This window comes from Falco rusticolus, chromosome 7, assembly GCF_015220075.1.
Source record: "Falco rusticolus isolate bFalRus1 chromosome 7, bFalRus1.pri, whole genome shotgun sequence".
Lineage (NCBI taxonomy): Eukaryota > Metazoa > Chordata > Aves > Falconiformes > Falconidae > Falco > Falco rusticolus.
In genome coordinates this window covers 29,503,869-29,528,761 of record NC_051193.1, presented here as the reverse complement: position 1 = coordinate 29,528,761, position 24,893 = coordinate 29,503,869, and the positions used below count along the sequence as shown (strand labels likewise).

The following is a 24,893-nucleotide window of genomic DNA, read 5'->3' as shown; positions in this document are numbered from 1 at the left end:
ATACGAAGGAAATCTGTGCCAGCTGTTTCTGTGTAGGGGGATGTGTGTGTGCAAAAATGCAGAAAGCAATTAAACTTTGACATTTTTCTCTGCGATTCCACTCACAAGCATTTCCTGTTTAATATAAAAATAAACTCCAATTAATTTGTTCCATTCTATCCATCCTACGTGTTGTATTGCAGGTGCTGATAGAAAGCAATTTCACAATGATCACAGATAACCAAAATACATTCACAGGGCTATTCCACTAGCTCCCATGGTACCTTCTGCAGACCCAATTACCCAACTTTGAAATGTCAAGAGAAAGCCAAAACAAATGTATAAGGATAATAATAATGCCATTTCTTTCTACTATGAAGAATATCCTGAGAGCAGAAATAAGTTTGCAGGAGAAAGGGTCAGACCTGGTGATTTTCTGTGCATAAATTTTCAGTCCGGCTGTGCTGAAAGGTGAGCTGGTTTGGGAGGAAACAGTGGTACTGGTCCCTAAACCTCTAATATTCTCAGGGTAGAGAACAAGGCTGTGATACAGCAACTGAGGAGTGGATGAGACCTCAAAGTCCCTGTCTCTTTCAGGCATGTGCAGTCCTACTCTTAAATGGCCCAAACTCTGGGTTTGCTCACCTCTGCAGCAGAGTAACTCCTGCAAGTGCCTGGGGAGAAGAGGAGAAAGGGAAAGGGCCCAGCAGATTCCCAAGAGCCAGATTGCTGCAGAGGACTGCTGTCACCTTGGGTAAATTTCACATTTTACAAGTTTTGACACAGCTCATTTTGCAAAGATGCCTAAATAGAACCACAGAGCTTTAAGGAGGGCTCAAATACACTATTCTGGGCCTTAGCAGCTTTGAATTACCTCTGATTTGAGGACTTATGTGATTGTATCTAATAAAACTTAACTGCTTATTTCTTGGTATAAATCAAGGTTTTTCTCAGGGTTGCTAAGGGATACTATCCATTGCCTTTTTTTATTTGAAGGCTGAATAGTAAATAGTTCTCCCTGGAAGCAACTTAATCTGTGATTTTTCTTTGTAGAGGATGGCATTCTTAACTCAGGTCTTGCTGCTGCTCAATGCTTCTGTTGCTCCTTTAAATTTAAGCATGACAAAAGGAGAGACAAATGCTATGAATGTTCCATTAGAGTAAAATGCTGTAACAAACCACCACATTTAAAACACGTTTTGAGAAAACCGTAAAACAAAAGGATTATTCAGTGTAGCAAGGGATACAGTTGATCACCACTCCTTCTGAGCATGTCTGCTATTTTTAGTTGTAACATCCCTAATGAAAGCCTCAGATAGTACTACTGGGTTTACCCAAAGATCTGGTGTATTAAACAATCATAAGTCTCATCAAGGCTATGAAAGCAATGATGAGTCTAGAGAAACAAGCTGTGATGTGCTACCCAAACAGCCACAAAATGAGAAAGATGATTTAGAACAGTACTTTGGCAAGTGGAAATATTTGTTCTCTGCACTCTAGAGAGTAAATACTGTGATATACTCAGTCCTGTAGGATTTAGAAGCCTGGTCTTCATCACCTTGCAAGTGGATGTTGTGCCTTGATAAAATACTGGAGAATGGGAACATCGCAGAAATTTGAATACCTGCTAATATTTTTGTCTGATGTCTGAAGGACAAGTAGTTCAGAATAGTTGCTACAACTTCCAGTGAGCCTACTAGCTGTTTTAAATGCATCCATCTCCACTATTAGCCTTCTACCTGCATTTGACAACTTGGAGGAATCTTGGAGCTCACCTGCATCTACTTTGTTGCAATCCCAAACTCTCTGACTCTCTAGATGGTCTGTGGACTGGTATTAGGATGCCCTGACTATCCCCTTCTGCTAGACATGGAAAAGCCTGCATGAGCTGGAGAGGCTCTGTGAGGTGAGACTGGGACTGAAACAGAGGAGGCATAAGAAGATGTTGCAGATTAGGGCTGGAAGGGAAACAGTGTATGAGCCTTTGAAAATATAACCATCCTGAAAAAGAAGAAAAGATCTAAGTTATTTATCTTAAACTAGAGAGAAATGGACTTTGGTCACCTGGAACATTTTATCATTTTCCATTTCAAAAGGAGACAAAATTTTCCTCTAAAATAAATAATTTTTTTTTAAAAAAAAGTTTTTTTTCCTTTGGAAAGCTCAGAGACAGGACATTTAACAAGTGCAGATCCTTTTCATGAGCTGGGGGCAGCATACACACATTCAGGCTTGGCTCCCCATGCAGGTGACTATAGGGTCTCCAGGTTGAAACTGCTTTTCTTGGCCAGCCTCGGCTGTGCCTCTGATATGAGGGTATGCTGGGATTTGCTTTCATTCAGCAGGTGCCCTAAGAGTAGAGTTGAGCCTGAAGGCCCCCAAAGAAAGGGCAGCTGCAGGTCACCTCAGATGAGCTGAACTGGGTCTTGGTCACAAGTACTTAGCTTAAAACTGCCAAACATTTGGTCTGTTGTCTCCACGACGTCTACACATTCAGCCTCAGTGATACGTGTGGGAAGGGCTCTGCCTGAGCACGCGAGTTGGTTTTCTTTCAGATGGGATCCTAGCCATGCTAGTGGGGGGAGCAGAAAGAGAGAGGGGAAGAATCCCACTCTTGTTTGTTCTATGCAATTAGTGACATTACTCAATATTTTCACAAAGTGCTTTTCACCAATTGAGTTTTTATTTGTTAGGGTATATGTTCTTAGGCAGGCTGTGTACCTCAGAGGGACCTGAATGAATTAATCAGCACACACTCTGTACCACTGATCAAGTGCAGTATAGCAACAGAAGGCCACATGTTAGCAGTTTCGTGGCAGATGGGTCCTATCCACCATCTTTCACTTATCCAATTTAATGCTGAAAACACAAGCAACCTAATTGAAAAATAGCATTACACACACACAAACCTTCTTCTTGTTTCATTCCCTTCACACCAATTGAATAATAAGTAGTAACTGGTGTATTATCAAAGCCACACTGATTGCATGGAGACTAATAAAAGCTTAACTTTGATCTGTTTTGACAAAAACAAGTACAACTTTTGAGTATTTAATAATTACATTAGTCAAAGACACTGATCATGACATGTGGGAGTATGTTACTTAGAGAAAGGGAAACAGGTATTCATGTCACCAGAGTGGCTTCTAAAGCAACCAGAGTGTGAAGGTGTTTTTACCCTCCTTTCTCCCATTTTCTCCATAGGAAAAACAATAAAAGAAAGCCTGGGCCAAAGGGAGCAGTATCCTGTATCCAGGTTTAACTAATTTCCTTTGTTGGACCAATATTGTGTGCAGCCAATCATTTGCTCATACAATATTTAAAGAAATTTTGTGAAATTATTGCCCATAAAAATGTTCTTCACCACACTGCTTGACTGATGCAAGTCAGCTGGCCAGGTGAGCAGTCCTGATCTATTTCAGTGCAAAGTGAAACAGGGTTACTGAAAGCACCTTAGCAGGGGTTTCAGCTACTCTGCTCTCCTCTCAGCTGAAATGATCTAGGCATGGTTGCACGGTCACTTCGTGTGTTGGAGCTGAAGCGTGGTACTTTCTGACGCAGTTACAGCTTTTCCACTGGTGAACATCCACCTATAGCTGAGGGTTATTGAGTTCTTGCAATGGATGAAGCCCTGGTAGATACTATACAAAGACAGAAAGACAGAAATCTCCAACTAAAGAGCTTTTCATCTAAGTAGGAAACAAGAGACAGCTGGAGGCAGACAGACTGACTGGGAGGAAAGGGAGAAAGCAAGAAACAAGGAGGCAATATTGGTCAGGATGGCGGCTAATAGTCTCAGCATCTAGGCAGACTGACTGATGTCAAGCTAAGAACTTTGGCACAAGGCCATCCTAGTTCAGCAGTGGAAGGAAGGCAGCAACTGGAAATAAAATAGCCCTACATAATAAATGGAGGGGGGAAAAGAAAAGTACATAGCAATCAATATAAATGAGAAGTTAATGAGGTACAGAAAAATTATATATGTATATAAAGGCACCAGAGAAAAATCCATCCCTAAGAACTGTATGAAGAGGTTTTAAAGAAGGACTGTCAGGAAGAAGAGAAAAGCAAGAACCAAGATAGGCCAGTTTTCAGAAGGAGGTTGGGAGATGGGCAATAATGGTCCGGAACAGACATAAACGTCTCCTAAGTAATTTTGTTGTGTTATCGGAGGGAACAGGAAGATGCAGCTTTATCACACATGTTTCACAAATTTCCTTCTGTTCTGGGCCAAGCAGTATTCAGTCAGTCAATTAAATTATCAAATGAATTATTAAAATACCACAAAACTACCAAGTATTTAAATTGCGCAAAAAGTGTTAAAGTCGTAAATTAAAGTACCAGTCAGTCATCAAAGGAATCTGGTTTACTTTTTAACCTGGGCTTACAAAAAAATAATTGAGTCTTAACACAGAAAGGTGCAAAATCTGGGAACACAGAAAGCAGATTAGACTTCTATGGAACATGCAGAAACTATACGCTGTAAAGCACTAATTCTGGCAAGATTGTCACGTTCATAATGAAGAAACTGCTCAAGTACAAGTGGAATCACACCCTGTACTCCAAATGATGCCATGACTGTAAGCTTGCTAATTCAATCTTTAGCTGCCAAACCAGAAGAGTGGTGAGAAGAAGTGGGGAAGATGTTTCTTCTTCATGCAGGACACTGAAATCCAGGATGTGATGCAAACTGCAGTGCTGGAGTGTAACATGCACTTTTTTGGTGTTACAGCTGCTTAGAATTTGAGGAGACTGTAGAAGTTACATATGAAGAGATGGGATGACTCCTGAAAACGCCTTTGTCTCCATGTTCTGAAGAGCTGGATCAATTTAAATTGTTAGAGAGAAGCATGAGAGCGGTCTTGATTGCAGTATGTAAATATGCTACTGGAGAGAAAACACAGGTCACTAGAGAAGTGGGTTAAACAGATGAACAGATGAAATGGAATGCCCTGAGGTATTAGTGGGAAGTAAGACAATAGGATTTGGTGGTTGCGCATGGGCTTAATGTTTGAGTTTGTAGCATCTGTGGGCAGTCAGAAAAGATGGCATTTGGAGGAGGACAATATGATAGCTATGCAGATGGCAACCCACAATTCCTTATAATGGGAAGAAGTAGTTCCAGAAAACCTCCAAAAGCATTCAGGTGAGGACATAACACAGCAGCAAAGGAGACTGATCAATCAGAAAAATGGCTGATGAAACCAAGGAAAAGCATGAAGTGTCACCAGAAAAAAAAAAAAAAAAAAAAAAAAAAAAAAAAAAAGGCAAGATTTTAAAACAGTGGAGAAGATGGAACCAGGGAAGGTGGAGAGAGATCCATCTCAAAGTGAAGGGCCAGGGAAATCACAATTTGCAGCAACTTTAAGAGTAACTAATCAAGAAAGAAATTTGTAAAGAGCACAAAAAAGGACACTGCAATTTCTGAGTTGTGATTATGGGGACTCAGCCAAGAGGCTGAACTCTGTAGCTGGAAAGGCAAGGCTGTACATGGGAGATGCTCTGGAGGAGAGATGGGGAGAGCAGAAGAGAAGGAAGAAGGATGGAGACAGGGTTGTTCAGGACATGAAAGAAGTACCAGACAGGCCAGTTCATGACGAATCCTTACTTTTGCTCCAATGCCACCAGCAGACTAGTTGCAGATGTTGTAAGTACCAATGCTGAGCACTGCATTCTACCAGCCCTTGAACTGCTTGTCTTCCTAAAAGACCTCTTCTTAGTTTACCTCTTCCATTCACTACCAGTGCATGCCAGAACACATGAGTTCCTAGGAAACTCCAGCACTAAGTGACAGGACATGTTCCACACGGACCTCATAGGTTAATGCAGTAAATTTTGCAACCATCCTTCCTCTCCTGTTGGGGACCCAGAGACAGAAGGATCAGCATCAGCTGTCCCCATGAGCACTATCTCATTCCGGTTTTGAAAAAAGAAAAATCAGTGGCAGTGTTTCTGAAAGCTTCTTCTGTATTTCTTTGTGAGAGCAGCTTTGGGAAGATATAAATATGTATATACATATACATATATAAAAATTTTTTACATGACAAGAAAGAAAAATGTCATTGAAAATATTGTGCTTTTGTCATATGTTTAAATTTCTGTTCACAAATTTTAGAAGTTTGCTTTAGCTCTTTTTTTAGACAGAATGAAAATGGAAACAGTTCCATCAAAACTCCCATGTCATTAAAAAGTCTTTTTTTAGTTGAAAAAGATTTAAATGGTATTTTTTACTAGGATCATTACAGAAACAAACCCATCTGGAAAGGAACAGGAAAAAAGAGGCTGTTTTAGCCATTCCACAGCATTCAGTATCAATGTAAAACACAGCCAGATTCCCGCTTTGGGGTCATATCTATTTAAGCAGGAGACTTTCTTCCTCCCTTCTTCTCCTGAGAAACCCGCAGTGTTCCTCTGCCAGCCATATCAGCAGGGATCTGCAATAAGCATGTACCCACTTGAGTGACAACCACTAATCCCCAAGCAACTGTAAATGTTCCTGAAGAAGTATGGATGAAAAGATGCAGAAGAAATGGGTGGCTCTGAGGCAGGGGAGGAATGAAAGCCAAAGGGATGGAGGCAAGAGGGGAAGTGAAGAATGAGCACACAACGTGGATGCTCTTACAAAATATCCATCTCAGTGACTGGAAGGACATACCGGGTTTTGCTTTAGGGAGGACAGGGCATGCTGCTTTCTTGCAGCACTGCGCCATCCCACCCTGGCAGAGCCTTGTGATAGTGACATGCCCTTTCCCATATGCTGCTTTCCTTAACACGGGAACCCCAAGAGGAAGAGGCAGGTGATGGTTAGACCGGTTGTACCGATGCCAGGATATGACCCTGTCTAGTTAATCAGCACTCCTTACCCAAAATGCTGAATGAAACAGCAGGCTTGGCAGTGAAAATGTCTTCCCTATGCATTACACTGCAGGGGTCAGCCAGTAATTCCTGGAAATGGTTAATTGCTGGCCAGCTTTGATCTCCTTGAAATACAAATCAATTAACATCCTGACAATTTCTCAAAAATAGAGCATGCCTCAGCACTCAGAGGCTTCCTGCACTCTTGGATATATCTCCAGCCTCTCCATCACTCCCTCCTCAGCTCTTAGGAAAGTTGTACTTAATGGCAAAGGTGATGGAGGGACTGGAGCATGGATCCTACAAAGCTACCTTTTTACTTCATTGAAGAAGGAACTCTAGCTGAAGGGAAAAAAAGCTATTAAACATCTCCAAGAGCAGAAAGCCTGTAGACACAGACTGCAGAGCATGAAATCTGAACATTTCCATGGGATCACAAGACTCAGCCTCTAAGACTGATCACAGTCCATTGGAAAGCAGATGCTGATGCATGTATGAAGTGAACAGAAGAACATGTAGCTTGGTTTCAGCTGTCTCGATATCTGCATCCAGTGTCACCTGAGATATTTTGAGATACCTTATCTGACATCCAGCTGCTATCCCAGAATGGTGTGAACGTCACATAGGTCCCATGTCATATCCACTAGCCTTCCCAGTATGTTTCAGGTACCCCAGGATGTATGTATGTCTTTTAGACACCTCGGAAGCGAGCCCTAAGGGTAAGGGACCTTCACCTGGGGTGCATGTAAAGGGGAACTCATGGGGGCTTTCTCATCTTTTGTGTCTGTTAGTGGATTGTGGGCTTGCAGCACAGGTACACATGAAGTTGGAGCACCTACACCTCCATCAGAAGTGCTATGAAGCAGGGGAACCCATCTTTCCATGAGGTTTGTGTTTGTGGCCCTCGTGGCCTGAGGATTGCATAAGATTCAGTGGGGATGGGGCTGAAAAACTGGAATTTGGGGGACTGGTTATACAGGGGTGTTTAGAAGTCTGTAGTGGTATATTAAATTTGTGTAAGTGTCTCCTATTGTGGTGTTATGGTTTATTTGTAACATTGCTAATATTGACCCTGAATGTATAGTTCATTGATTGCTGATTATATGTTTTTAGCAAACCAATAAACCACTGTGATCTCAATTTTGGTTTAAAATGCATGAACTGATCAGTTCTTCCTTCCAATCCTTATCTTTACAATAAGAGAAACCTGGAGAAGGATTCAACCCACCCCACAGTAGAGGCAGAGCATGTTCACCTCCCTTGGCTCTACTGATGGCATTGACCCCAGCTGCCCTGACCATAAAAGCAGTTTAGGCAGATAGTGTGTACACAAACACCTATATTTAGGTATCTTAGTCTTAAGCTAAGCCATAAACTTTTAGCTATCTGAAAATAAGCTAATTGTTCTAAACTTGCTGCTGAGACTGTAGTCAAGAGGAGATTTTGCTAGAGAGTCATTCATCCGATCCTAAACCAGGCACCTAAGCTGAGATGAATTCCCTTCTACAAGTACCTGTCTCTCTTCGTGAGGTACAAATAGTGGATTTATTTGACTAGATGTCTTGCCTAATGGATGACCATAGAGTGGTGGCACCAGCCAAACACAGGATGCAGTGGAGGTTTATCAAGTGCACAGAGGGACATGCAACAGTGATTCACCACTGTAAGATTGTTCATTGTCTGGGTGCCAGGTTGCAGAGTGATTATGTCTTAAAATGTAGTGAGGAAACAACTAACACTAAATCTGGCTCTCTGAACTCACCTGCAAATTAATTGTCTGCACACCTCTCTACAATGAGGGACATGCCAAAAGCCTCCCACAGCTTAAGTACTGGGGAAGAAAAGATCTCCTCAGGTAAGCATGGAGGAAGTAAACAGCTTGGTGGAGTGTGACCTGGCTGCAAAGGTGCTTAGTTGTACGTAGGCATATTCCAGGGCAGAACTTGGGTGGATTAGAGATTGTATGTAACCAGTATTTATGTATACAATGGAGGATCTCACCTGGGGTCCATGCCTTCATATGCCACACACCATGGCAAGATGAACTGCAAAATTCCTCGTTTACTTGGAAGTCTCTGCTTTATTCCATATTAACTGCTATTACCACTCCAAGTAGGGGGAGAAATGAAGGAAGCTCACTGGTATTCTAGAAACCAGAGGTGGGTGACAAGTTGGTGGTGCCTTTGGCACATTAACAAATAAACATTCTTTTGAACCCTATTTGGCAAAGTCTGGCCCTCCAATAAGCACTGTCGCCTGTTTCTCATCATGTTGTATGTTAAGTTAATAGTTAGCTTCTCCTATGCTCTGTTACAGCCTAGGGTAATAACTTTAAAATGTACTTTTATTACTTTCAGAACATAATAGTATGTTCCTTTTTTGGGCAACACAATTAACCTTTCCTGGAACAACAGAGCATGTATTATAACATTTAGTGGTAAAATCAATACATTATTTTCTTGCATTATATTTATATATGCCCTCTTGCCACAGCATCCAAGCATGGAGAAAGTCGATTTTTCCCGTGGAAGAGATTTTCAGTTCCCTGCCACATCAAGTCTCTTCTTTTTGGACAGGCATCTACATTTTTGCAATTCTGTATTTTTGAGTCAGAAACACATACCCAGCAACAAGTCTCTCATTTGCTGAGTACCACTAAGCACTTCTTCTCTATTCCTCTGTTTTGTTATGAGCACCAGATGTTATCATTTCCAGACTTTTCCATTCCCACCAAAGCCTTCACAAATGGTAAGGTCAGAAACCTTTAATAGTGTTTAGGAAACCTTTACATAGTCTGAATGGTTTTTGGAAATACTCTGGTTCAGTTTGCAAAGAAGGAGAAACATTTGCTAAGTCAGCAAACCAATTTTTAAAGCACTCTATATAATAGGATGAAACCTGTTAATTTCATCATGTGACTTACTTCAAAAGTCTAAGATAGTTGCTCTTTCCTAAGCAATTACAAAGCAAATTAAAATTAGTTGTTTGCCTTAGTCAGCCACTGCCTATATCCGTATGTAAAATTATTTAGGCTGTAGGGAATTGTCCTATCTTCTACTCACTATTTAAAAGCTTTTATTTAAGCACCAGAGAATTTTTTGCAGTCAAACACTGTATCACTAAGAATAGCTTGTGTATGTTTGGAATATGAAAAATAATTTTACATACAAGAATGAGCCCCTTTGACCCAAACAAAAGAGGAAAATAAACGTAGAGGTTTGTTTCAATGTGTTTAAAATGAAACAAGTTGACTTTTACATTTTGAAGTATTAGTTCAGTCCAATATATGCCTGAATTTTATTTCAAAAGAATTACTCCCAAAATGAAAATTATCACTTTGTTCTGAAAAGATTTCCAAACTTCCTTCAAACAGCAAACCAAGAGGAGGAATGAGACCTCCAGGCTTTAGAACTTGTTCAAATTTTTCTTCATTTTATGATTTTCTAAGTACTTTTCACCAAGATGTGATTGCTACAGAGATTTCTCAAGGGTGCTGCTGCTTCAGTCCTGATTGGACAACTGCAATCTTTTAAATGAGAGTGAGTAACGAACAGCAAACCTATCCTGTTTGGTGAAATTCCTTCGCATCCCTCCCCTGAGCTTCCCTCAGAGCCATACTCCCCTTAGGTGGCAGTTGTGAGCTCAGAAATGGATGGAGTGGTCCATACAGAAGTGTGCAAGGTTTCTGGGCTCTCTGTGGAACAGATTTTATTCCTGAAGAACAACCATTTCTGCTCTATGTTCATTAAGAATAAATATGAGGTACATGAGCAAAACCAATTTGAAGAGGCTTTGGGCATGGGAGAAATAGCCGCAAACATTTTTTTCCAGATCAAGCAGCTTGGTTCTCCATGGCACAAATGAAGCGGTGCATCCCTTCACTGGGATTTCTTCTTCTGTATCTGACTGAGGATACAAGTCTTCAGCTTCATCCTCTGCTAATGCCACTCTGCAGCTTCATGCTCTTAATACAGCCACATTGCCTTTCCAGGCACTGGAGTAGCATCAGCATATCTTCAGTTCCACCGTAGTTTAAAAACATTGGTAGAAAATGCCCCGGAAAAGGAGGTGCAAGACTAGAGGTGAGAAATTTTCAGGGTTTGCATCTTCAGAGATAATAGCTTTGGATTTAGTAGCCCAAACTGTGTCCTGTTGGAGAGCATCATGTTCTTTACAGCTCCAGTACTATACAATGCTGCTGTGCATGCACAGGCAGGCTCAGTTCCCCATGGTGCTGAGCAAGCTCCACTCTCACAGAGGTGAGAAGCAAATTGTGCTCAGGAGTTTACACTCACCTGGGAAATGCCCTATTTCTAAAACTTTGACAGAAACTTCTTCCAGCTCAAATGATCCACAGGGCAAAAATTGGAAGGAAATTAGAGCAAATTTGTTTCTTGGATGTGTGCCTGAGCATGCCCTGCTCATTCCATGTTGAGACTCTTGCATAGCTATGAACACTCCCTATAACTTCATTCACCTCCCCTCCAAAAAAAAAAAAAAATAGGAGACAAATCTTTGATTTGTTAAAGATATTGAGGCAAGAAAAGGAATTCAAAACTAAGTCCCCAGCTTATGAATTAGAACTGTCAAAGCTCCATCTCTAACAATTCATAACATTGCTAAAGAAGTTTTAAAAGGATAAAGAGAAAACCCCATTGTTTCTAGTTTATAAGCAGAAAGGCAATCTGTTTGACACAAAGCCCATGATCTAAATTAATATTTCATCATTCAGTAGTTTTATTTCTTGGGAGTAAATTGTTTTCTCTGTTAATGGACCTGGGCATATTTCATCAGCAGTAAAACAAATATTTGCAGATTTACCCTGTAGGAGCTTTTGAAATGCAGTGGTTTTATTTACTACCAAAGTTTCTCCTCTACTTTCAGGAGAAATCCCGACTGAAGATGTGATGAAATAAGGTAATATCTGAGCCTTGTTTTTACTGGATCATTTGTCCCAGGTTTTCTGTCAAAGAGCAACGGAGAATATCTCCCACCCAGTACAGCCAGTATGTGGCCAGGGTGCACAGCCAGGGACCACAACTGTGTCCCAGGTCCCATGGTGCCAATGCCATTTTTGACAACTAGTACCATTGTGCTTGAGAAGATGTCTTGATCCCTTTTCCTTTCCTGCCCTGCAGGCTCAGGTCCCATTAACTTGTTGCCTTCTGCCTTCCCACTCATAAGGTACAATTTCAGCATCAGCTCCTCCCCGCCCTGTCCATCAGCCTCCACACTGCCACCTGACCATGCCTTTGCACGTGCTGACTATGATCCCCTGCCTGGAGTGGTGCATAAGCATCAGGCAGAAATCCCAGCAGTTATCTTCTGTGCTAGGTTGGCTGAAGCCCCAATAAAACATCCCACTGATAGAGCTGTCAGGACTACTTACACCAGTGAGTTTAATCAGTAGGTGTAGCCTGCAGGCGCAAACTGGGATGCTATTTGCTTTGTGCTACAGCAAAACATAGGTGAGGGGCATTCACTGAGTCATGCTTTTGTCTTCCTTGCAGGTTGTAGCAGCTTCAGTGTGGAGCTGGGCATGACAAAGTCCAAGCACTGCTGGACCTAAAAAGTCGGGGCGTGGTGACACCATTTCTCTCCTTAGAAACTAACTACATGCCCAAGAAGAGCTACCAAAAGGTTTGTTGTGTGAGGCACAGTAAATAGAAACACAAGCATAACACAGGGATGGAAAATCCCATGGCTAGAACAAACACAGACAAGCGCAAACCCACCTACCACAACATCCCAAACTCAAAACCCTTTGCCAGACACCTGGAGCATCCAAAGGAAGGTCCTAAATATTAAAGGATAAAGAGATACTATTATATAGGCCTTGTACTCTCAAAGGAGATCCCCATGTTCCCACTGTAATAATCCTTGAGATGATAATTAAGTGGGCATAATGCCAGATAGACATTTTATAGGTACCTTTTTTGTGACTGTGCAGGAGCAAGTCAAGATTCAGGATAATGATAATAGTGTGAAAATGTTGCTGTGATCCATTAGATGGAAAGTGTTATATTTAATAAACAGTTATAATCCAGTAAAAACATAAGCCTCCATGTATTTAAAATATAATATCTTCAGGGTTTTCATAATAAATTTAATATTTCAAAGAGACATTGACTTATGACTTTCAGATATTGTAAGACAAACTTCCCTATAGGAAATAATTAAAGTTGAATGTTATTGATTTTAACCCATTTCTCCAAACAGTAAAAAAAAAAGGCTTTGAATTCTCTTTGGATGTAACCCCAATAGTCTATTGTCTTCCATGGCTGAGGCAGAAGTAATTTCTAAATCAGATCAGATAAAAGAAAGGTAATATTAGCATATTAGTTTCCTCAGTTTTAAAAATCAACACTCTTTCTGCCATGTAATCTACTTGAGGCAAAGCAAGATAAATTCCAGGTAACCCTGGAACACCGAAAACTGAAAACAGGTATAACTTGCACATGCATAAACCTGAAAGATGATATGGGACCAAAGTGACAAATAGACATGGCACTGACTCTCTGCAGTGAGATGAAAGTAATTTCCAGCCACCAGCTACCATTTGCAGATAGAGAATGAAGAATAGGGCTGAATCTTCCCGAGAAGTACTTTTGATGCCTAGTATTTCTATCAGTTTCATAGTGGTTTTTTTCTTCTGTATGTTAAACGATAACTCAGTCCAAATAGCTTTGCTAGATTAAGTGGTGACAACTTCTAGTTTGTGAAGATTCACCTCGCTTAAGTTTTGATTGAGCTGGCCATTCAGTCTGAAAGGAAGAGGGACTTCTGCAGAGTAGTTCATCTGATCTGTACTAGATATCTATTTTAAGGGAGGTAATTTGCATCATGCTAGACTCCATTTCTCTCCTTTGACCCATACAAGGATCACTAATGATTAATGCAGGTATAGATGTGCTCTGCAGATGTCTGAAACTGGGCAGATTAATGCTACCCTGTGTACCTGTGTGGAGGGAAAACTTAATCTCACTGACAATAGCATAATAATGTTTTGCAGCTGGATGCTGAAGACAGATGAATTCAGATAAAGGATAAGGCAGAACCATGGAGTTAATTAGAACAGTTTAGTTCAGGGCATTGTGAATTCACCATCACCTGAAGAGCTTAAATCAAGCCTGGATTATAAAACATGCTCCTGCTCAGCTACAAACTTTGGAAATGCAGAAAGTGCTGTGGGAGCAAGGGAGGCTTTGGCATCTGTTATGTCAGAAAGTCAGTGCAAACCATTTCTTCTGGAGCTCAGGTGTTCTATTCTTCCTGCTCCAGTTCACACAGAAAGCCACATTAGAGTAAACACCACACTGATCTGATTTGGCTTCAGTGACATATTGCAATTAGCAGGGAGACGTGGGTGAAACATCTCCAATGCAGCCAGCAGCAGCCTTTGTTCCTGCCCTCATCCCTCCATGCAGCCTCCTGTTCTGGTTTGTCCCTGGTTGAGGACTCTGGGAGAGCTGCCCTGGCTGTACCCTCAATACCTCTGGCTCTGTTTGGCTTATGACCAGTTTGTGCTGTCTGTAACTGGAAGATTACCATTCTGGATTAGCAATCTCCAGAAAGCTTTGTACAATGCCATCCAGAATCCTGGGTCTGATCAAAACGTTGGTAGAAGGACTGAGCAATAGCGGTACGGATCTTCCCATTCGCAGCAGGACCAGGCAGAAGTAGTAGCTCACTTGTAAGGAAGTACGGCCACAAGTTTAGCATATCAATACCGTTTAGAACAGAAAATCACAAGCTGTGCATACCTGCTGTGTATGTCTGCACGGGGACAGTCAGCTCAACAGAGTAACAGCCAGAGCAGTAAGCCAAGGTCTTTAAGTCCAGTTAAGCTTTGCTTAGCACGAGTCCCAAGGACAAGCAAAGTAAAGATGATTTAAAACTCTTTTGTTCCCTCAGCAAACTGAGGGACTACTGGCTCCTTACCATTTATTAGAGCACTACCAGGGCAACTCTCATTTACATCAGCAGAAAAAGGCTCTCTGGCCTGTGTTGCCGGCTGAATACATGCACTGGCAGAGGATGGATGGTTGATCCAGACACCCTTGCTGGCAGCTCTGAAGACAAAGCAGGAACAGATGCCACTTCCTTTTCCCAGTGGAGAGAGGACTACAGATCCATCTCATCACTCCCGAAACTTTGGAAACAAAATCAGCATTGGAAATAAATTCCAGAAGCCATTAATCTGTCTCACTTCTGACATGAAAGGATGAAATATAGATCTGTTAAAAAAAACCCACAACCTGTGAGCAGTATATTTTCATTTTCCAAATTACTAGAAGAGCAGAACATGAATCCTTGTCTGTCAGCCTGAGAAAATATTTTATTTTCCCTGTGAAGGAGAAGCAAATGTAAGATAATGCCATAAGTAAATGGCAGAGAGAGTGCAGTTAGATGAACTGCAATGTGCTGCAGCCTTCCAAAGAGTCCAAAGACATCTATTGGTAATGAGAAAACTTCAGTAGATTTTTTTTTTCTTTTTTCTTTTTTCTTTTTAATTGAGTTTTTGGGTCATCACACTATAAGAGGTCTGCACAACAGTGCCAAGAGGTCCACACTGCACAGCCTCATGGGAGACAGTAGGTGGGATGGTATGCAGTGGTACACAGAGTCATCTTTACAGGTCCTGTGTCTTTCATTTAGAGATCTTAAGATATTTTTTCTCAAGAGGAATTAAACACTGCCATTTTCCTGATATGTAAATATTAGCATAGTGTGTAAAAGTAGGCAACTGCCTCTTCTTGAAGGCATCTAACTATAAGAGTGAAGGGTGAAAAACATGCAAATTCAGGCATCAAAAGTTTGGATTAGAAGAAGTGGAGGTTGTAGAGACAAAATATACAGAAGCAGAGAATGAGAAAGCAAAATATGTTGGGGTCTGCAGCGGGTCTGCAGACAAGTTAGTTGACTTCAAAGGGTTAGCCGTGTACCTTTAAGACGGCCACAAATTGTCAGGTATGTAAACAGTGTGTGAAGAACTGGAACTTAGAACCACAGCATACGGGCACCTACAGCAACAGCAAATAGCAAGCAAGAAGAAGGACACAAAAACCTATCAGGGTCTAACACCTGTGCTGTCTAAGATATATAAATAGTTTGTATAAACAATAAAGGCCATTTTGTCCAAAACCAGCCATGCAGACATAGTGTTTCTTTTAAGTCCGCTCTGACTTGCATCACCACAAAAATAGAAGTAAATTAATTTATAAACAAATTAATATTCTCTCACTCAAAATGGCAAGTGGGAAGCAGAAGGATTTAATAAAAAAAGGAAAGAAGAGTGAAGAGGAATAGGAAGGAGGGTAGTAACAGTTTGTCACATCTAGCCTTGGATTGCTGCCACTGGCTGTAAGGTGACATGTCTGCAAGGAGTCTGGAGGACAGAGCGGGTATTGTGGCCGAGAGGGGATTTCTTTAAGGCGTGGCTCTAAACTTGCATCCTCTGACTTTCAGAGGTGACCTCAACAGAAACTTTGAATGGCAGATGCTCCCCTGTAGTAACCTCTATGTGCTCCTCAGCCTCAATGGAAGGGACTGAACCCACTTGATGCAGGGACCTCCTCACCCTCCCAAAGCCTGCCCATGCTGTGGCCCCAGCGTGACATGGAGCCACCCCTCTAAGCAAACCCAGCTCAGTTGCCCCTGTCTCAGCACACCTGGCATCAGGGCCACCAGCAGAGAACGTCATAACTGCCAGGTCCACCTGATATGGACTGCAGCAGATGGGGTGCCCAAAGGGGTAGAGACACGGTGAGGACATCCCTGCAGGATTGCTGCCTGGCTTGGTATGAATGGCCAGTGGGGAGGGAGGACGTGGTCTAACACAACATGTCCTCAACAGGGACAAGGTCAGAAAGGATACAGACATAGATGCAGCTGGCACAAATCTGCCATGAAGCAGTCTTCTCAGTCATTTGCAAGCAGCCAGCCATACCGTATATTATTCCAGGTGCTCACATGATGTATGTGAGAATGCTCTGCAGGTGTGTGCAGTGCCAGGAAGAACAGTGGGCTGCTTTTCTGCCCTTCTTCTGCCTTTGCACATTGTGTTTCCTATCCTGTCTTCAGGAATCCTTATGCCAAGAACAAGGCATCCCTGGCGGGAGGTGATTACATTATTTTTTTTCTTTTTCTTCTTGAGCATGTGCCATGCTGTGAAGACAGGAGTGCCTCAGCGTACCTGCCTACAAGGGATAAAATCAACATTTCTGAGATTCTCCTTCTGGCTGCCCTCCATACACAAATCGTCTCCTGAAGCAGATGTAAATATTCATAATTTTTTCTTTTAGTAGGGCAGTGAATATTTGTCTTCCAATATATCATCCATATTAAAATATTTGCATGTAAATATAATCCAGAAATGCATCTAGAGTTTGGTTTCCTAAAATTAATAAGAGAAATAATGATCTAATTTCATTTCCTGCAAAACACTAGCTGCACAATTTCTCCCTGTGATTCCTGCTTTAATTTTAGGTGAGGTCACAGAAAAAAAAATCAGACTCAAAGGCTGCAGAAGTGTCTTGCAAGTATCTCCTTTCCTCAGTGGAGTAATTTTTTCATTCTTCCTCCTCTGCCTGTGTCCACCTCCGCTGCCCTTCGCTGAACGGTGTGAGAGGAACATGTGAACATGCTCTGTGTCCTCTGCTCTCTGAGCTCGGCAGCCCCCAAATTGGAGGATGGGGAAATGCCTCTGTTATCTAGTCAACACAAACAAGTAAAAATCTTCCAAATCCTTCAGTGAGCAAAGAAAGTGTTGCAAACCTGTATGAAGGGGGTATATCCCAGTGTATTCAGCGAACTCTTACAGTGGAAGGATGGAAAGAGACTTATTTCCATTAAAGAAATTGGTAATGTCCTTTACGTTGTAGTAGGCAAGAGGTGCCAGCTTGCTCTGGAGTCAAGAAGATGTCAGTTAGTAATTTACTGACAGTCCTCGGTCCTCGTGGTGGGCTCCTGCACATGGGTAGTTGCGGTGGGACATGGTGTAGGTCAGCCAGCAATAACCACTCCAAGAGCCTAAGGACCAGAAGCCTGGCTGGAGGGGGTGAGAATGTTACAGTTTTCAAGGACCCAAAAGGCTGCTGTAAGGTGGAAAGCAATAATCTCTTCTTCACGTCTGGCAGCAAAAAGGCAGGAAGGGCAGGGTGTAAGTCATAGCACTTTCCTGCGGCATTAGAGAAGTTTGCAGCTGATTCTTGTCTCTGGGGGATCAGGTCTAAAATATCAGCCTTTTTGGTCTAAGAAGAAAGAACAAATTATGCACTTGTCTGGAGCATCTTATGGGATGCCTTTACAGTCAGCTCCTGATTCTCCAGGGCAAGGAGAGAAATAACTGATTGAGAGGAAAAGGGGAATGAAGGCAAAGCCCTCAGCAGTGAGAAAGGACAGTACCTGTCTGCCAGGGAAAGTGTCACCCAGCTGAGCAGAGATGTGGGGCCAAGGAGTCCCTCTGGGGCTGTTGGCCCCTCATGGTGTGGGCGGGGCCCTATCCACCAGTGTCCACCTGGCATTGCTGGTTCAGGCTGGGTGTTCAATGTTCCTGGCATGGCTACTCCAGCCCTGAATAACAATGGGCTATTGACTGATGGAGGAGCCATGGAGCATGCTCTTTTTCTGCCACCATCTCAAAAAGGGGTTGCAAACTTAACTAGCACAATGCAAAGAACCACTCATGACATATCTCCTGCCAAGCTGAGATCTGGTAAGCAAAAATGTTGCTTTGAAATTAACGGGTTAATTTTATTGGGGTGTAACAAAGTGAACTGCATCTAAGGGCTGGATTATTTTTTTTCACTCATGAAAACCTATTGACATGCTTGCGCTTTGACCACATCTCTGTTTTACACTGATCTAAAGCCAAGCATAATGCCAAGTTGTTGTTGCAAACAGGGAAGTCAGAGGGACTGTAATTTTTGTGTAGAAAGCTCTTTAGTAGCTGAACAGTTAAAGATTATGTTCGCTATGTTTTCCTGCCTTGCAAATTCCTCATTCATAATGTATGAGTGAGATCATTAAAAGCAACATATTGGCTGATACCATCACAGCTGCTACCTAACTGTAACACTTCATAGCTAGGAATAACATTACTCTTCTCTTACGTATGTGTTTGGAAAAGGAAAGAAGGAGACTTGTAGCTGCAAGAAGAACAGTGTAAAATGTTTAACCTCACAGAAAAAAAAAAATCACATGTTGGGCAATTACAGATTTTCTGGGAATGTTATTAAAATGAATAAAAAATATTAATCTCCTTTTGACAACCCTTTTCACCCTTTGCATCTATCGCAATATGGCAGCATATTTTTCCCCTGCACAAAATCAATATCACATTAACTTCCCTAGTAAAAAAAAATAACTCCTGCAATGAAAAGAAAACTTCATCTCCACCCAGGGAATTTTAAATTCTTCAACCCTTGACTGTCTAGAAACATAATGACGATTATTTTAAGCCAAGGATGGGATGTGTCAATCTTACCAAACAGAGAGAAAGATGTTTTAGGGCTTCCAAGCATAACCTCTGTGGTTGGTGTTTTAATTTGTAGGCTGCCCTGGGTGCTGATCTGGTTAAATACATTAAATAAAAGTGCATTTAGGTTGACAAAGAGGAACTCTTTCAGCTGAAGAAAGGCACTTTCAGTTTTTCATGGGTTATCTGAATCTTTAGAAGCTTTGGGCCTACATTTTTTTTATTTTACATTTGAGGAAGAGGAATGAAAAGAATCTGCCATATAAATGTGGCTTTTAATTTCCAAGTATCTTATTTCATATCCCAAACTGAGAGAGATGCTTATCCTTTATAAATCATGAGTCACCTCTGATAGCTTTGTTCCGCAACATGTCCAAGAGTTTTGGGGCATGTTTGTGCATGGGAAGTCAAGAGTCAAGTCCAAATGATCATAAAAAATGAACTAGCTGTCTTTGAAAGAAGGGCATTCCCTCTGGGCGTGTAGTTTACAACTCTGAACCTTACCAGCTAATCCCCAGATGGATGCTCTCACTCTGAACTACCTCAACTCTGAATCTGCACATATATGCCCTATGCTGTTGTGATGCTCTCTCTCTCCCCTCATGCTAGGCTGCACACCACAGTCACCATTCCAACACTAGCCAAGATGCCTCTGGTCTGCACAGGTGCACAAGCAGAATGTGGGCCCATGGGTTCATTACGCTTAAACTTTGAGTCAAGTAGCTAAAGCTGGGAAGAAAGAATTCCTTCTGTTGCAAATTTATCATTCATTTTGAGTGTGGCACCTGAAACAGAGGGAATAACATGGTCCTTCCCAAAAATCTTCATTCAAGGTTTTAATTGTGTCTCAGAGGAATAAATGCATAAATGCAGGGGGTTTGCCTTCCTCCCCGGGCCCTCCCTGTCTTTCTGTGATAACAGCTTTTTTTTTTTTTTTTTTTTTTTTTTTTACGAGCGTCACTTATGGGTTCTTCTATAATTTCCAGCCTCTGACAGAAGTGCTCCACTACCCTTTCCTGATCAATAATGAATGAACACATTTGAAACTACAAGTATTTGCACTTATGAGCTCATCCAGGCAAAAGATACAAGAAACGTGACTTACCTAAATGACAGCCAGGGAAGCAAGTATATCACACACACTCCTTTGCTGTTCCTTTGCCCTGCCTCCTGGGTACGGTACCTAAGAGAAAGAAGGTGAGAGACAAATTCTTGCATCATTTTTTTCTGATATTTCTTCCCAAGGAGTCTTCTGTAAGTCAGGGATGTTGGTCCATACCTACTGGGGAAGAAGGCTGAATTAAGTGGAGATCTCTCACCTAGAGAGTGGTCTAACCACAAGCCTATGTCATGAAGGGAGCAGCCAACATCTGAAGCCCAAGCTGTCCACGATGCCAGGCCTGCCCAGCAAATGTCCACCAGCCCTGCAGGGGTATAAGGAAGAAACTGGGTTTGTATCCACATGGGCCTTTGGCATACAAAAGACACCATGCTGATGAGCTCTGCCAACATTTTCCTTGAAGGATCTTCTTCATGACATTCAGCCAATTTAAAAATTTTTAAAAGGGGCACCTTTGGGATTGGTTGCCATCAGGTGTAGTGCACAGGGACAAATGTGTTCAGTTGCAGAGCCATGGGACTTCTTCCTATGTTTCACCTCCATCCCTATGCTTCATATCCATCCAGCCCCATGTCTGGCTTTTATTCTCAGTCCTGGAGATGGCATTCACTTCCTAAAGGAAAGTGGAAGAATTTAGCAGTGTAGAACATGGATGACCTGTCCCCACAAAATGAACCTCAGAAAAAAACCCAGCCATTTTTGAGTGCATGAGAGTAATGCACAACAAGCACATGCCATGCAGCTTTAGGTTTATAAAGTGAAAGCTTTAGAAACAACTTTTGTTCACTTCAATCAAAACTACAAATAAATAATACCCACAGAAAACAAGTCATAAAATATTCTGCTCCTGAGCTGTGTCTTTTGAATTCCAAATTTTCCTTGGGAAGGAATCTTTTCTAGCCAAGTATGAAATCCCCCAAACTGGGAACAACTGCCACAATGTGCATGTAGTTTCAGCAGTGCCAGTGGGCACACATTGCACACATTGCAAAAAATCATGGCTGATATTCATGCAAAAGTCCTTTTTCTCTTCCCTCACTCAGGCAAGCATCAAGAGAGTTTGAAATGTAAAACACATTCCTATGTGACAGTGAAAGAAAAATCACTTAGAAGAAGACAAGGAGGAATTGAAGTTACTCACTCAAACAAGTCAGGCTGACAAATTGCTTCTGCTGTCTCCATTCATCCACATAATGGCTCCCCCATTCCCTGGCCAGTTATAGAAGAATAATTATCTCTTTCAGATCAGCTGCCTTGGCTTCATCATAAATCAATTCTTTCCTCCACTCTTGCACTCCCACTGCCTCCTTCGCCATTTTTATCAATGCATCCTTCCCATAAGGCTTTCCAAGTCCAACTTTTGACTGACTACGTGAATCTGATCACTGAAGCCTCCTGTGAACTCACCATTTTTGTCACTCAACCCAAAGCCCTTATTTTCCTGCTGTAGCTGAGCAAGTCCACATGCACATTTGTGATGAGTTTGCAGAGCTCAGAGAACAAGCTGGTCATGTGACATAAAGGACAACATGAGATGAAGCTGAGCCAAGCCTGACTCTGCAAGGGGAACTTCTGGCTTTTTCAAACCTTCACATGTATCTCACACTGCTAAAAAAGCCATGGCTCTTTGAGCAAAGCATTTATGCTTGCGTGTAGTCTCATTAGAGATGCAGAGGTCATTGCAGAACAAAGTGTGTGAGAACAGCCATACCTGAGGAATCAGCATGCAAGTTTAAGTTCACTGCTGATGCTCGGTGTCAGCAGAGTGGTTGGGGACTTGTCCAAAATGGGCTGAACTCTATTAATTAGTAGGGCAGGAAATGAATCCTAGAATGGTTTGGATGGGAAAGGACCTTAAAGATCATCTAGTTGCAACGCTCACTGCCATGAAGTCTGTTCCTTGCTCCTGCAGGACAGATGCTGTGTCAGGGCCAGGAACAGCTCTCTGCTGGTCTCTTAGGTACTGCTGACCGTCAGCTGGGCTCCCCTTGGCACTGGTCAGCCCTACACCCTGCACCACCCAGAAGGTCCTCTGCTTCTGACATTCCAAATCGTCAGTGCTGGCAGAGAGATGCTTTGACTCCTTCTTCTGGCTGCTTTAATCTGCCCAGCAGACTGACACCTTCCCACTTCAGCTGCTCACCTCTCATTCCTATGAGCCTGAAAACTTCAGTACCTGAATCATGGCTCTGCTGGAGTCAATGGCAAAAATCACATACTCCCAGAAAGCCCCTGTTTCATTGGAGCCATCATCAGAACAAATAGCTGGAGGGCTGATCGCCCCAGTGATGGACAGAGTGCCTTCGTGCTAAAACGCCTTTTTATGCACAGTCCATTGGCTTTGTATGATTACATATTAAAAGCTCTTATCCATTTTTCTGTCTACTATTGTATGAGTGTTTTTAGTATTATTACAGTATCTTGGATACTTTAAAGTTTAAAAAGGCCTTTTTAAGGCATTAAATGACCTGGTCAAAATTCCATAATTTGCTGATGAGAAAAAAAAGAGAAAAAATATCCGTATGAATTTCCCTTCTTTTCTCTCTCATTTCTCATTCCGGTTTCCCAAAATACATATGGTAGAGCAGAAATTTTTCTCATGCCTCCCTGCCCCAAAAAATTGGATGTAGCACAAACTCTTAGGGGGCTCTGGTGAAAGTAATGCTGCATATACTCAGCAGAAAATTTCAGATACCACTCTAACAGTTATTTAAAACCCAAAAGGCCAAATGGCCTCAATAGTGGCAGCTTTTTCCCCTTCTTTTATTTACACATTCTCATCCTCAGAAACACAATAAAATAAGCTTGACACCCTACTTGGGCAAGATCTATGAAAAATAAGCTCCCACTGCTGAGTTATGAGTGTCTGAAAAAAAATTAAGACACATACATACGTTACTCCTTACAGCAACAACAGTTATGGATAGTATTTTGGGTGCAGTTGTTTTCTTCCCAGGGCCAAATGCTGCAAGCTTTAATCTGAGAGTCTGGGGGATTTCTGGTTTTTTTAAGATCCTAATACAATGCTGTTTGTTTATAGGGTGCATGGTCCTGAATAACAGTATAATACTGCTACTGTGTGGCACGTCTGGCAAAATCCAGAACGGTTTTGCACAGAAGAGAAAACAGAGGCACATCAAAGCAGAGCTGAGAGACGGCACCAAAATAATTTGCAGCACCTTGGCATGTTTTTCCCTTTCTGAATTCACATGACCTCCTTCCATGAGGTGTGACAGGGGCCAAGTGGGCTAAAAAAGCACCAGGCTGCAATCAGATGGAGTTCACCTGTTTCCTTAGAGAGCCTAAGATGATTGCCACCACAGGGAAGGGGATTCAAAAGGCTTTTGGGAAGAAGCAGAGAGGTAAGAGTTTAATGAGCTTGCAAGACTCTCAACAGCCATGTAATAAGTTCCTCATCATTATATGCAGATTTCTGATGTGTATTTTTGATGCTCCTTCTTTCTTTCATTCCCCAGTCCCTGCCTTGCTTAATCTGACACCCTTCTTACATCTTGTTCCTTTTCCTTGGCACCTGGATATGTATTCTAACCCCTAAGCTGTACATGAGGGATAAATGACCAAGGAGATGGTGATGTTCCTTCCCTGCATTCTCTCTCACTCCTTCGCCACGTGAAGACAGAAAGCAGCTCTACTGCTGCCTTCAGAGAGGAGCCAGTAAAAGCTCTCCAATTTTTTTCCAATTTAAAAAAAAATCTTCAATTTCATTTCAGCTACCTGTGAGGAGAGGGAAGGTGGCTCTTTCCTGTGTCTTGGCTGGAAAGCATGAAGCTCCTGCTTGTCTTTTTCCCAACCTCATACATTTCTCACTGGTGGCTACCAATTTCCCAGGCATACCCATGTTTTTCCCTGTAAGGCCCATGCAAACTGCCAGCATGGCTGCCTGGCTCCAGGAGCTTTCCAGCTGAAACATTTGTACCGCAGGACCACCGTGCTTACTATTGAATTTGCATGCTTGTCATCCGGTTAAGGTTTGCTCCTGCAGTCCTCCCTCAAGCAAAACCCCCACTATGGCTGTGATCTCCTGCATGCATGGAGATTCACCCCTGGGCAGGGAGGTTTGGCTCAGCCTGATGCAGGATAAAAATCAAGGCCTTTCCCTCTGCAAAGTAGATTGCTGGGGTGGCTGGGGCCTGCATGCATGACAGGACCCCAAACTGGCCAGAGTCTCACGCTGAACACACCCAGACCTTCCCTTACATAGAGACTCAAGATGAGATAAGGCTTTTCAGCTCAGGAAAGCCACATTTTACTGAACATTAAATGCTTGGCTTCTGAAATAGAAAAAGTACAAAGACACTCAGTAAAGCAGAGCAGAAATAAGGAGGATTTATAGCCTCATCTCTCTCTCTGCCCACTGCATCCTTCCTTCCCGGCTTGCACTCAGCCAAGTCCCTCTGGCTCCTGAGAAGTGCTTTCCCTGGCATCCTTTAACCCTCTTGC

At 42.2% G+C, this 24,893-nt stretch overlaps 1 long non-coding RNA gene across 1 annotated transcript in view; it reads right to left on the bottom strand.

Annotated features, from left to right (window-relative positions):
• LOC119151443 overlaps positions 1 to 24,893 on the bottom strand; it is a 47,959-nt gene that overhangs the window by 4,901 nt on the left and 18,165 nt on the right. The window contains exon 2 of the long non-coding RNA XR_005105421.1: positions 20,418 to 20,495. This is a non-coding gene — a long non-coding RNA (uncharacterized LOC119151443). The remainder of the gene's footprint in view (positions 1 to 20,417; positions 20,496 to 24,893) is intronic.